General features: G+C 35.3%; 1 non-coding gene across 1 annotated transcript; it reads left to right on the top strand.

Annotated features, from left to right (window-relative positions):
- Positions 1-7478: 7478 nt before the first annotated feature.
- LOC128293493 (small nucleolar RNA R71) lies at positions 7479-7585 on the top strand. Its single transcript, XR_008283674.1, has one exon. It is a non-coding gene; the product is annotated as a small nucleolar RNA R71 (small nucleolar RNA).
- Positions 7586-13945: the final 6360 nt, after the last annotated feature.

Here is a 13945-nt window from a genome sequence, read left to right as displayed (position 1 = left end):
GAATAAAAATAACAAAACATAAGAAAACCTAAAACTCCTGAAGGAATTTGAAGGGAGATCTTCAGTCTTGATGGTGAATTCGGCTTTTGAGATAGATCAATCGGCTTTTCTTGAGCAATTCCTTTCTCCTTCCTGTACGTCCCCCTTTTTTCTCCTACTTTTGGGTGTATTTATAGGCTTTGGAAAGCCTAAAATCCCTCAAAATTGGTCTTTTCCGAATTGGACTATACTTGGGCTCGATAGGGACACACCTGTGTGCCATTACTTCAGGCCGTGGTCAAGCCTGTTAAATAGGCATGGGCGTGTGGTCTACCGTGTGAGTCGTGCTTCAATTCTACCAAATTGACACGGCTGTGTGGTCTGCCCGTGTGAGGAAGTCTAGGCCGTGTTGATTTCGTACGTTGGCCCATTTTCTCTGTTTTTGGCCCGTTTCTCATTCCTTTCATTCTCCTATGCTCACCTAAGTATAAAACATGAAATTAAGGCATTAGGAGCATTGAGTTCACCAAATCTAAGGAAAAAAACATCCATAAAATGTGCTAAGCATGAGATAGAAATATGTATAAATTACGGTTTATCAAATACCCCCACACTTAAGCATTTGTTTGTCCTTAAGCAAAATCCTCAACTCATAATCAAAATAAATTCTTCTCAACTTATAATTTCTATCGATAATATCTCAAAATAATCCATGGGTAATCATACATTGAAAATTCAACTGAAAGAACATCAAAGTTTCAAATATTCCAAGTTGAGCATTTTATCATGAAAACATAGGTGTCTCCCCTCATCTAAGTAATTACCTTTGATTCAAAATATCACAGAGTTTCACATCCTCACTAAAGATTCACTCAAATCACTCGAGGTGTTTAAGGACAATAAATGAAGCACTCAATAGTCAATAATAAAAAGTCATTACCATAGGCTTGCATGAAAATCAAATCTCCACCACTATAAATTAAGATGAAACATCATTCAAAAGGTCTTTAGAGGGTTGTAACGTGGCTTTGGTTAGAGGGTGTGGTCACAAACTGCAAGAAATGGTTAGAATCAAGATTGAATTGAAAAATTGCCAAACTAGAAAAATGACTAGTCATCAATTGCGTACAACAGAGCTTTTTCTCAGAATATAGAATTTAACTTCTTTAGCACAGAAGATCACTACTACTAATATGTATACATGTATATATATATTTTTAAGAACAAGTCAAATTACAAAATAGAATAAAACATAACTAAGCAAAAATAGGGATCAAATTAATTTAGGTGATTTCAACAATAATGAGTTATGGGTTAATATTGAGGGTAAATCAATGAATGGGTTGTTAGGCTTAAGGGGGTTCACTAAGGGTTAATTGTGAAGGTAGGCTTTTTATGGAGTGAGTGGGTTAAACCTAAGTGCCTTTATCATTTGACATATCAAATCAAATGGTGTGGTCTAGACGTGCATAGTCAAGTAAGTTCTAGAATAACAATTCAATACTGACGTACTCATAATGAAAGTGAGCATGAAAGAAATAATAGATGCTCTAAAGGCTCAAGATCTCACAAAAATTCTGGCTTTTTGATGTTTAAACTTGTGAATTCCAACTCAAAATAATACCTAAACTTGGGGAAACAACCTAAAAGTTTTTAATTCTTCAAAAATCAACTTATCATACTTGATTCCCTAATGTCTTAAAGTTTAAACAATCAATGCATAAATGCCTATGTTTTAATTCAAGACATGTCAATAAAAATCATAGACTAATTGGAATTCATTCTAATAATGATATGAGAAGATCGCATGAGAAAAAAACAAAATTCAGGGATTTTTCTGATATAAAAGACCCCCCACACTTAAGATGTACATTGCCCTCAATGTACAAAGGTAGATATATTAAAAAAGATAGATTTATAATCATAAGATAGGGAGAGAAGTGAAACTTCCTGAATGATGAATGAATTCCTTGAACTGGAGTTTTGGAGGATAATCAGCGTGAGAGTGGAGGAGGATACTCCAGTGGTGGTAGAGGTTCATTAGACCATAAGTCTTGCACCTAAAAGAATATTATATCTGGTGGTAGCTATGGTCGTGGTCGAGCAGGACATGGCAGTCGTGGAGAACCTTTCCTGATGGAGTTTTTAGTTCCTATGCGAGGTTGAACTTTGGAGCTCTTTCTGACTGTGATAAAATCAGGAACTCTTTAAGAGGTATACTGAAGCATAATTACTCGTAATGAAATAGCCAGAGAATAGAAATTGTATAAATTCAGGATAAAATAGTATTAAAAGGAAATAAAAAATAATTTCAAAATATAAAGATAAAAATAAAATAAAATAAATAATAGGTGTTTATAGAGAAATTGGGGCACAGTAGTAGCACGCTTGAGTGTGCTCTAAGCTCAGCCCGTGCGTTTCATAATTTTCAAAATTAGGAGCATTGGTGTACACGGCCATGTCAATCTCCGTTCACTTCTCTCACGCCCGTGTATACAGGTGCATGCTCATGTTAAATTGACAGGTTTACCCACGGTTTCAAAACACGGGTGTGTTACACGCCCATGTTATTTTGGTAGTTTCACCCAGAGTTATGTCGCACGGCCGTGACTACTTATCGCATCCCGTGTTGGGGAAGAAATTTTTGGCCTGTTTTCACACGGCCGTATTACACGGCCGTGTTGCATCCCGTAGTAGGTGCACAGCCTACGGCACGCCTGTGTGCCTGATCGTGTGGTTTTGAAAAGCCTGTGTTCAATGATTTGGTTAGTATGTTAGATTTTAAAAACTAAAATTTAAAGAAAGTAATATTGTTAGTGCTCGGGTTGCCTCCCGAGAAGTGCTTATTTAAAGTCTAAGCTAGACTTTACCATGTGAGTATACTTAAAGAGATTTGTGGAGCCGTATCTCCTCCATGTCATCTTTAAATTTCTCACCATTGTAAGGTTTGAGGCGATGTCCATTTACTTTGAAAGTACCTTGTGATGGGTGACTTATTTCTACGGTGCCGTATGGGAAAACTGTTTTGACTACGAACGGACCTGACCATCGTGATTTAAGCTTCACAGGGAACAATTTGAGCCTCGAGTTATATAATAGTACAAGATCTCCAACTTTAAATTGTTTATTTTATTTTAACCGAGCATCATGGCGTCATTTCGTTGCTTCCTTGTATAGTCTTGAATTTTCATATCCATAGGTTCGCCATTCGTCTAACTCGTTTAACTGCATCAACCTGTTTTCACCTGCAAGTTTGGGATCAAAGTTTAGAAATTTATAGCCCAGAATGCTTTGTAATCTAACTCAAATGGTAAATGACAACTTTTTCCATAAATGAATTTGTATGGTGATGTTCTTATGGGGGTTTTAAAAGCAGTTCTATAAGTTCATAATGCGTCATCTACTTTCATTTCCCAATCTTTCCTATTTAATCCTACCGTCTTTTCTAGGATACATTTAAGTTCTCGATTTGCCACTTCGACTTGGCCACTAGTTTGAGAGTGGTAAGGGGTAGCTATTCGGTGGTAAACTCCATATTTCTTGAGGGTTTTTTCAAATTGGGCGTTACAGAAATGAGTCCCCCTATCGCTGATGATTAATCTAGGTGTTCCAAATTGAGAGAAAAGTTTGTTAAGGAAATGTACCACTACTCTAGCATCATTTCTAGGCAGAGCTTGAGCTTCAACCCATTTAGACATGTAATCGACAGCTACTAAGATGTATTTATTTCCAAATGAACTAGGGAATGGACCCATGAAGTCGATACCCCAAACATCAAATATTTCACATGAAAGTACATCTCTGAGGCATTTCATCACGGTTAGAGATATTACCTGTCCTTTAGCATTTGTCACAAGAAATAACATACATGTTGGCATCTTTGAATAGAGTGAGCCAATAAAAACCTGATTTAAGTATTTTATGTGCGGTCTTATTTCCACCGTGATGTCCTCCATCTGGTCCTGAGTGGCAATTTTCCAAGATTTTTAATGCTTCTGTTCTTGTAACGCATCGCCGAATGACTTGATCTGCACATATACGGAAAAGAAAATGATCTTCCCAAAAGTAGTTTTTCACATCAGTAAAGAATCGTTTCTTTTGCTGAAGTGTCAACCCTTTTGGGATAACGTTAGCGGCTAAAAAATTCGTGATGTCTGCAAACCAAGGTACCTCTGAGTCAGAAATAGCAAAAAATTATTCTTCAGGGAACGAATCATTTATTTCCACTTCATCTAATTCTTTAGTACTTGAATTTTCAAGCCTGGATAAATGATCAGTTGCGAGATTTTTTACTCATTGCTTATCTTGAATTTCCAAGTCGAATTCCTGCAATAACAAAATCTATCGAATGAGTCGAGGTTTTGCATCAGTCTTAGTTAACAGGTAGCGAAGGGCAGAATGGTCAGTAGAAACAACAACTTTAGACAGTATTAGATATGGCCTAAATTTATCGAATGCAAAAATCACAGCTAACAATTCTTTCTCCGTGGTGGTGTAGTTCTCCTGTGCAGCTGTCAAAGTTTTGCTAGCATAATAAATAGGTTGAAAGTGCTTGTCCCTTCGTTGTCCCAAAACTACACCTACTGAAAACTCACTCGCATCACACATTAGTTCAAAAGGTAAAATCCAATCATGTGCTATTATAATTGGAGCATTAAATAGCATATTTTTTTCTAGTAATTTGGTCAAAGGCTTAGTTACTTTAGAAAATTCTTTAATAAATCTTCTATAAAACTCAACATGTCCTAAAAAACTTCTAATAGCCTTAACCGAACTAGGAAGAGGTAATTTTTCAATGATTTCAACTTTAGATTTATCAACCTCAAACTCTTTTACTAAAAATTTTATGTCCTAGCACAATACCTTCTTCAACCATAAAGTGACATTTTTCCCAGTTAAGTACAAGGTTCGTTTCCTCACATCTTATTAGAACTCGTTTTAAATTTTTAAGGCAAAGATGGAAAGAGTTGCCGAATACCGAGAAATCATCCATAAATACCTCCATGATATCTTCTACAAATTCGTCAAAGTTGGCCATCAGGTAGCGCTGGAACGTAGCAGGAGCATTACATAATCTAAAGGGCATTCTTCGATAAACAAATATACCGTATGGACATGTGAATGTCGTTTTTTCCTGATCTTTAGGAGCTATTGGGATTTGAAAATAGCCAAATAGTCCGTCTAAGAAGCAGTAGTACATATGCCCTGATAGTCTTTCCAACATTTGGTCAATGAATGGCAAGAGGAAGTGATCTTTTCTCGTGGCATCATTTAGCTTCCTATAGTCAATGCAAACTCTCCAACCTATGATTGTCCTAGTTGGAATTAGTTCATTCTTCTCTTTGGCTACCACAGTCATGCCTCTTTTCTTATGAACAACCTGCACTGAACTTACCAAGAACTATCAGAAATAGGATAAATAATTCCAGCATCTAGAAGTTTAATTACCTCGGCTTTAACAACTTCCTTCATGTTGGGGTTCAGTCGTCTTTGAGCTTGTACACATGGTTTATAATCATCTTTCATTAAAATTTTATGGGTGCAAAAAGAAGGGCTGATCCCTTTAATGTCATAATTTTTCCAAGCTATGGCCTTTTTATGTTCTTTTAATACTTGGATTAATTCCTCTTTCTCCTTGAGTTGCAAGTTAGAAGCAATAATAACTGGTAATGTAGAATTTTTTCCAAGGAATGCGTATTCCAAGTGATTTGGTAATTGTTTGAGTTCCAGTTTGGGAGGTTCTTCAATAGAGGGTTTTTGCTTCAAATCATCGTTCCCTTTAATGTCCTCATATTTTACTTGTCTTTGGGAAGATTCATTGAAGTTCAGTTTAGCTTTTATTTTACCTGTCTCGAAATCATCGTCACCTATCTCCTCTCCTTGGGCATGACACAGTTCCAACGTGTCCTTATGTATGATTTCTTGAAAAGAATCTTGAGCAGCATGATCAATAGAGTAAATAAAATAACATGAGTCATTCTGTTCCCTGGAAAATCTCATGGCATCATAAATTTTAAATATGATTTCTTCGTCACCTACTCTAAGTACCATTTTACCATCACCCACATCAATAACAGCCTTAGTAGTGGCTAAAAATGGACGCCCTAAGATTAAAGGCACTTCAACATCTTTATCCATAATAAGCACAACGAAGTCAACAAGAAATATAAATTTATCTACTTTTACAAGTATGTCCTCTATAATACCCCTAGGATATTTAACAGATCTATCAGCTAGTTGAACACTCATCCTAGTGGGTTTAAGTTCCCCAATACCAAGTTGTTTAAACATTTTATATGGCATCAAATTAATGCTAGCACCTAAATTAGCTAGTGCCTTATCAACGTTAAAACTACGAATTAAGCTAGGTATAGTAAAACTTCCTAGATATTTTAGTTTGGTTGGCAGTTTGTTTTAGAGTATAGCCGAGCATTCCTCATTAAGTTCCACTGTAGATAAGTCTTCAAACTTCCTTTTGTTTGTTAGGAGCTCATTTAAAAATTTTGTGTATGTAGGCATCTGCGATATAGCTTCAACAAAAGGTAAGTTAATATGTAGTTGTTTAAAAAGTTCAAGAAATTTACCAAATTGTGCATCCATGCGGTCTTTCTTCAACTTTTATGGGTATGGAATTGGTGGTTTATATTCCTTTAGCATTGGATTGTCATTGCTTTTGGGTTTTACCTCCTCTTCTTTGCTTCTGTCAGCTTCTTGTTGTAGCTTTTTTTTCGATTCAGCTAACACATTCCCATTCCTCAGTGTAACTGCTTTCACATGTGCTTTTGGATTGTGTTCCGTGTTACTAGGTAAATTTCCTGGTGCTCTTTCTGAAATTATCTTAGACAGCTGTCCAATTTGAGTTTTGAGCCCTTGGATCGATGCTTGTTGATTTTTGAGTGCCGTCTCGATATCCTAAAAACGAGTCTCTGACACCGAAATGAATTTGGTTAGCATCTCCTCAAGGTTCGGCTCTTTCTCCTGCTAGTATGGTGGTTGTAGAAAGCTTGGAGGGGGTGGTGGTTTCTGATTTCCTTGGCCTCCCCATGGAAAATTTGGGTAATTCCTCTAACCTGCATTGTAAGTATTGCTATAAGGATTGTTTTGAGATCGAGGATTATTACCCATGTAATTTAACTGCTCATTCTCTATGTTGTGGCCATAAGGTGGGTATTCTAAACTGTTTGATCCACCTCCACTTGCTTCGCACTGCATTACTGGGTGAACCTGTGAAGAACTAAGAAAATCATCAATTTTCTTATTCAAGAGTTCTACCTGATTAGAGAGCATGGTGACAATCGACATTATAAACACCAACTATTTTCGTTAGCGTTGTCATCATGACTTGCCACTGATAGTTATTCAGTGCCATCTCCTCTATAAATTCATAGGCATCTACAGGTGTTTTATTATTGATGGTTCCGCCAGCAGCTGCGTCAATCATTTGTCGAGTTGTAGGATTCAGGCCATTATGAAAAATTTGAACTTGTAGCCAGAGTGGTAACCCATGGTGAGGGCATCTTCACAGAAGGTCCTTGTATCTCTCCCATGCATCGTAGAGCGTCTCTAAATCCATCTGCACAAAAGAAGAGATATCATTACGTAATTTAGCCGTTTTAGTCGGCGGAAAGTATTTTAATAGAAACTTTTCGGTCATTTGTTCCTAAGTAGTAATTAACCCTCGTAGTAACGAGTTTAACCACTGTTTAGCTTTGTTCCTCAACAAAAAAGGGAATAACCGAAGGCGAATGACGTCATCAGAAACACCATTAATTTTAAATGTATCGCATATTTCCAAAAAGTTTGCCAAGTGAGCGTTGGGATCTTCGTCCTACAAACCATTAAACTGAACAAATTGCTGTATCATTTGAATTGTGTTAAGTTTCAGTTCAAAATTTTTTGCAGCTACAGCAGGTCTAACTATGCTTGATTCAGTTCCTGTTAAAGAAGGTTTAGCATAATCATACATAGTATGTGGAGCAGAATTCTGATTTACTGGATTAACAGCAATCGCAGGAGGTATCAGGTTTTCCTGATTTTCAACCATCTCTTTGGTTGTGGTTTGAATATCGTCCTCTTGCTCATCCGCTGTGTATTTTAATCTTCGCCTTATTTCTCTTTGGTTTCTGCGAACTGTGCGATCGATCTCACTGTCAAAAAGTAATGGTTTTGACGGGTTTCTTCTAGTCATAAACTATAAGAACTTGCTAGAAAAATGAAAAAAAAAAAGAATTAGTAATAAAAATTAGAATAAAATTTAAATTGCAGTAAAAGTAAATGGCTAAAGTAATAAAAATCGAGTGTTCCTAATATCTTAGTTCCCCAGCAATGGCGCCAAAAACTTGATACGTGATATTTGTGACAGGTTTTAAATATTTATAATGAATCGTTCTTGAAACTAACTATTACGATGAAGGCAAGTGTACCTATCGAACAGTAGTATAGCTTTAACAAGACCGGATTATCGAACCCAAAGGAACTAAAAGTACTAGTATCAACTTTCTTTTTATTATCTAGCCTAAAAAATAAAAGGGTTTTTTTTTATCTAACTAATTGATTAAACTAAGAAATCACAGAAAAGAAATTTGGGGAAAATACTTTTTGGAAAATTCGATTGATTAAGACAATACCTAAAGAAAAATCCACCTAGACTTCACTTGTTATTTGACTTTGAATCGGACGATTTATTCATTCAACTTGTTCCGTAGAGATTCCTAAGTTATATTATTATCTCTCTCGAGACTAACAACGTCTAATCCTAGATTGAATAATTGAAATTTCTTTTTAATTAACACTCTAGGGTTGCATTAACTCGATCTATGGATCCCCTTATTAAGTTTCACCCTAATCCAAAAAAATCTTGTCACCCTATCTCTAGTCGCGCAACCAACTCCGCTTAATTATGACAAGTTTACTCTTAGATAGGGTCTATTCCTCCTCTGAATAAGAGCTTAACTTGAATCAATATTCTGGAATATCAAAACAAGAATTAAGTACACATAATTAAGAACAAATTAAATATTTATCATACAATTCAGATAATAATAACAAGATCCATCTTAGGTTTCATTCCCCTTAGGTATTTAGGGGTTTTAGTTCATACTAATGAAAGAAAACATCTCAAAAAAATAAAAAATAACAAAACATAAGAAAACCCAAAACTCTTGAGGGAATTTGAAGGGAGATCTTCAGTCTTGATGGTGAATCCGGCTTCTGAGATGGATCAATCAGCTTTTCTTGAGCAATTCCTTGCTCCTTCCTGTGCGTCCCCCATTTTCCTCCTTCTTTTGGGTGTATTTATAGGATTTGGAATGCCTAAGAGCCCTCAAAATTCGCCTTTTCCAAATTAGACTATACTTGGACTCGACAGGGACACGCCCGTGTGCGATTACTTTAGGATGTGGTCAGGCATGTTAAATAGGCACGGGCGTGTGGTCTACCCATGTGAGTCGTGCTTCGATTCTACTAAATTGACACGGCCGTGTGGTCTGCCCGTGTGAAGAAGTCCAGGCCGTTTTGATCTCGTACGTTGGCCCATTTTCTCTGTTTTTGGCTTGTTTCTCGTTCCTTTCACTCTCCTATGCTCACCTAAGTATAAAACATGAATTTAAGGCATTAGGAGCATCGAATTCACCAAATCTAAGGAAAAAAATCCATAAAATGTGATAAGCATGGGATAGAAATATGTATAAATTACGGTTTATCAAACTTCTTGATGTACATTTGTTGTGATAAAAACAATTTCCTGGAATGTCTACCTCTCAAAATTTCCATCCCAAAATTTTCTTTACTGTACCTAAATCCTTCATCTCAAACTTAGAATTAAGCATGGTTTTAAGACAATCAATTTTAGATGAATTCTTAGTCGCAATTAACATATCATTAACATAAAGCAGCAAATATATAAAAGAACCATCATCAAGACATTGTAGATAAACACAACTATCATACTTATTTCGAGAAAAAAAATATTCAACATGAAGGAGTCAAAACATTTTATACCACTGCCGAGGAGATTGTTTCAAACCAAACAAAGACTTTTATAAGAGACAAACATGATCTTCTTTAACTTCAAATTTGAAGTCTTCCGATTGTTGTATTTAAATGTCCTACTCAAGGTCACCGTGAAGGAAAGCAGTCTTTACATCTAACTGCTCTAACTCAAGATTATTTGATGCAACAAGGGATAAAAGTGCCCGAATGGATGTATGTTTCATTATGGGAGAGAAAACATCAAGAAAATCAACTTTCTCCACTTGACTGTAGCCTTTTGCAACCAGTCTTGCCTTGTACCTAGTGTCGTTACGACTCAAACCTTCCTTCTCTTTAACCACACATTTGCAACCAATGATTCTTTTACCAATCGGTGGTTTAACGAGCCTCCAAGTCTCATTCTTTTGAAGAGATTCCATCTCTTTTTCCATTACAACGAATCATTTGCTAGAATCAGAGGCTTTAACTACCTCATAATAACACGAAGGATCAGTTGAATCAATGCTCTCGGCAACACTTAGAGCATAAGCTAGTAGGTTTCCTTTACAATATTTCTATGGTGGCCGGATTTCTTGCCTTTTCCTGTCACAAGTCAACTTATACTTAGTTAACTGAGATGTTGAAGGTATTTGAAGGTTAGATGAAGCCCCAAACATATCTAAAACAACTTCAAACTTTCAAGAATAAAAATTTTTGTCATGTCGTAGTAACGTCGTATGACTCTTCGTCAGAACGAGACCTTTGTTCATCATGACATTATGACATTAGACATTTTCTCATTAAGATGTCATCCCCTATTTCGACATTTGACTCTACCTTGCTCAACACACTCTGATTTGTTGTGTATTTAAAAGTAAAAGTCCCATTTTTTGATCGAAACATGGCAGATTCATCAAACTTAACATCTCTGCTAACAATTATTTTTTCATATTTTAAACACCACAACTTAACACCTTTTCTACCAGTAGAGTATCCTAGAAAGATGCATTTAAAAGCCTATGGTTTGAGCTTTCCCTAGCTAACTTTAGCATAAGCAGGACAACAGAAAATTCTAAGGTTACAATAATTGGAAGGATTATCTAGCCATATCTCCCCTGAAACTTTACTATTCAATGCTTGACGGGGAGATCAATTTACCAAATAAATTGTCAGGTTTATGGCTTCAGCCCAAAATTCCTTCCCTAAGCATGCATTAGAAAGCATACATCGAGCTACAATTCCATTCTACTATGGAGTTCCAGCAACGGCTAGATATCTTTCAATTCCTTCACGTTTGTAGAAATCACTAAACTTTGATGAACAGAACTCAAGACTATTATTCATTCTCAACCGTTTCATGGATTTTTCGGTTTGTTTTTCTAACATTGTCTTCCACTATTAGAAAATTCCGAAGACTTCGCTTTTTTATTTCAAGAAATAAACCCAAACTTTTATGGAGTGATCATCAATAAAATTTAATAAATATTTATTACCTCATTTTGAGATGTTAGAAGATGGAGCTTATAAATCTAAATGAATGTAATCTAGAGTCCCTTTTGTTTTGTGCATTATTGAATCGAAATTGACTCAAGTTTTTTTTTCTAAAAATGTAATGCTCGTAGAAACCTAACTTACCAACTCTAGTGTCTTAAAGAAAACCTCTATTGCACAAGATTGTCTTACATTTCTCACTAATATGACCTAGTCGCATGTGCCAAAGTTTGGTTGAATCAAAATTGATAGAGAAAGAGTCACATCGTGACATCGCGACGTCAGGTTGATTCTCGTTGCGACGTGGTGGCAATTTCAGCTTTTCTTCAGTAATCCTAGCTGCACCAGCAATCGTTGAACCTTGTAGAATGTATAGGCTGCCATTTTTCTATCCTCTTATCATAACAAAAACCCCATGAGAAACTTTTAAGTCATTTGACTCAATGGCTACCTACAACCCTTAGAATCCAAATTCCCAATAAGATAAGATTTTTCTTTAAATCAGGAACATACCTGACATCTAGCAGTGTCCAAATAATTCCATCATGCATCCTAATTTGTATTGTTCTAATTCCAGATATTTTACATAGAGAGTTATTCCCCATCAACACAAATCCACCTTCAACTGAACTATTGGAAACATAGAAATTTGCATATTTTTACATACCTTTTTTAACTTAAAATCATACAGTTTCAATAAAATTCTTATCGAAAAATAATTAAATTTTATAAAATAATTAAAGTGCACTTAAAATATGAACATGTTGAATTTTAGTTAATTTTATAATTAATTTTGATGAATTTTGATTATTTTCGACAGATTTGCACAAAGGACGAAAAATGGCTTGGCAGACACTGCTAGAAGTACAAAACCGAGAAACAATTTGAAGTATCGAGGTGAACTAAATTTCAGTCTAAGACGGTCCAAAATTATATTTATTAATTTATAATATAATTAATTTTAATTTATATCCAATTTAATTTGGGTTAATAAATTATTATTAATTAATTATGAAAAAGTGATCCTGTTGAACTGAACTGACCAAGAAATGGACTGCCCAAAAACCGTCCCAAGAGCTGACCCAAATCAGCTTATTAACTGATTATTTAAGCTTGCAAAGAGGCCCTTGAAGACTTGTTCAAGTTGCATTCAAACCTCTCCACAATTGGTGGCTTTGTAGATATACCCCAAGCCAAATTTAGCAAAGTTGAAACCATCAACCTTGCCACATGTGTGGCTGGCCAAGGGATGGCTCTTTGGCTGCTATTTTTAGCTAATTTTAGTAGCCATCTTCAGCTATAAAAACCCCCTTGGCTGATCATTCAACACACCTCAAGCATTCACATCTTTTCTCTCTTCTCTCTACTTTCTCTCTTCTTTTCCATTTCAAATTCTTTTGCTCTCTTGCCGATTTCTCCTCTTGGAAAAGGGGCATTCATCAGCCATTTGGAGCAGCAATTAAGTGTTCATAGCAGCCTTGATCGACAAGGACAACGGAGAAGGAAGAACGGAGCAAACTAGTCAAGCCACGAAAAAACACCGAATTTGATTCTTGTTCCCTATCTCTTTAATTTTTGTTGTTGTTATGATGAACATATCTATGGATATTTATGTTGGAATGGTTAATTTAATCAATTTAGCTTGAATCTAATTCGTGTTAGGTTGATTACATTTCGTCTTCTTAAATTGTTAAAATTGTGTTTACGTTATTATAGGCCTCAGTAAGATGCTTGATTAAGTAAAATCATGACTAAGTTATTATTGCATTACAATTGTTAAGTAATAAATTAATTATTTAAACGGATTGAAATTGTAATTAATGGACATAGTACTTAATTTGCGCATGTTTAATCATCTAAGGTAGTTGAGGTTTAAATTAGCAACAGTATCTGACGATACATTTACCTTGCATAACTTGCAAGATTATTGTGATTAAACTGTTTCAAGGTAAGGATACTTTGTTACCTCACGTAGTCTTTTATGTGCTTATTAAATCGAGTTAATTGTTTGAATTGACATAAGGATATAGTCAAGAAATAAATAGATTTTGGTAGGTGAGTATGTTTATAAGTTAGCAAATTACCGAGTTGTGGTGAATTTATTCGTAACAATATAAACATTTAGTAATTCTAAGTTATGAAATGTAATTAATCTAACACAACTATGTCATCTTGATTAAAATCGTATTTTGAAATTGTGCATTTGAGATTTATTTATTTAGTTTACTTAGTTTAAAATCTTAGTTTTTAATCACCCTCTTCAAACAAAATATTTTTCTTCACCAAAAAGTTTTAAATAACATTCATAAATAATTCTTTTCATAGTCCCTGTGGATACGATAACTCGACATTTACTTGTTATGTTATTACTTGTTGCAATTGTATACACTTGCACATTTCCATCGTTCCAACTATACGTGGAAAACCAATCCCTTTTGGGATACATGTGATACGAGCACCCTAAATCTAAGATCCATTCAGAAGTAAGATGAGAGCTTTCGCTCAT

The sequence above is a fragment of the Gossypium arboreum genome, chromosome 5 (assembly GCF_025698485.1).
Source record: "Gossypium arboreum isolate Shixiya-1 chromosome 5, ASM2569848v2, whole genome shotgun sequence".
NCBI lineage: Eukaryota > Viridiplantae > Streptophyta > Magnoliopsida > Malvales > Malvaceae > Gossypium > Gossypium arboreum.
Note: the sequence above shows the minus strand (reverse complement) of the source record. Positions and strands in the feature narration are given on the sequence as shown.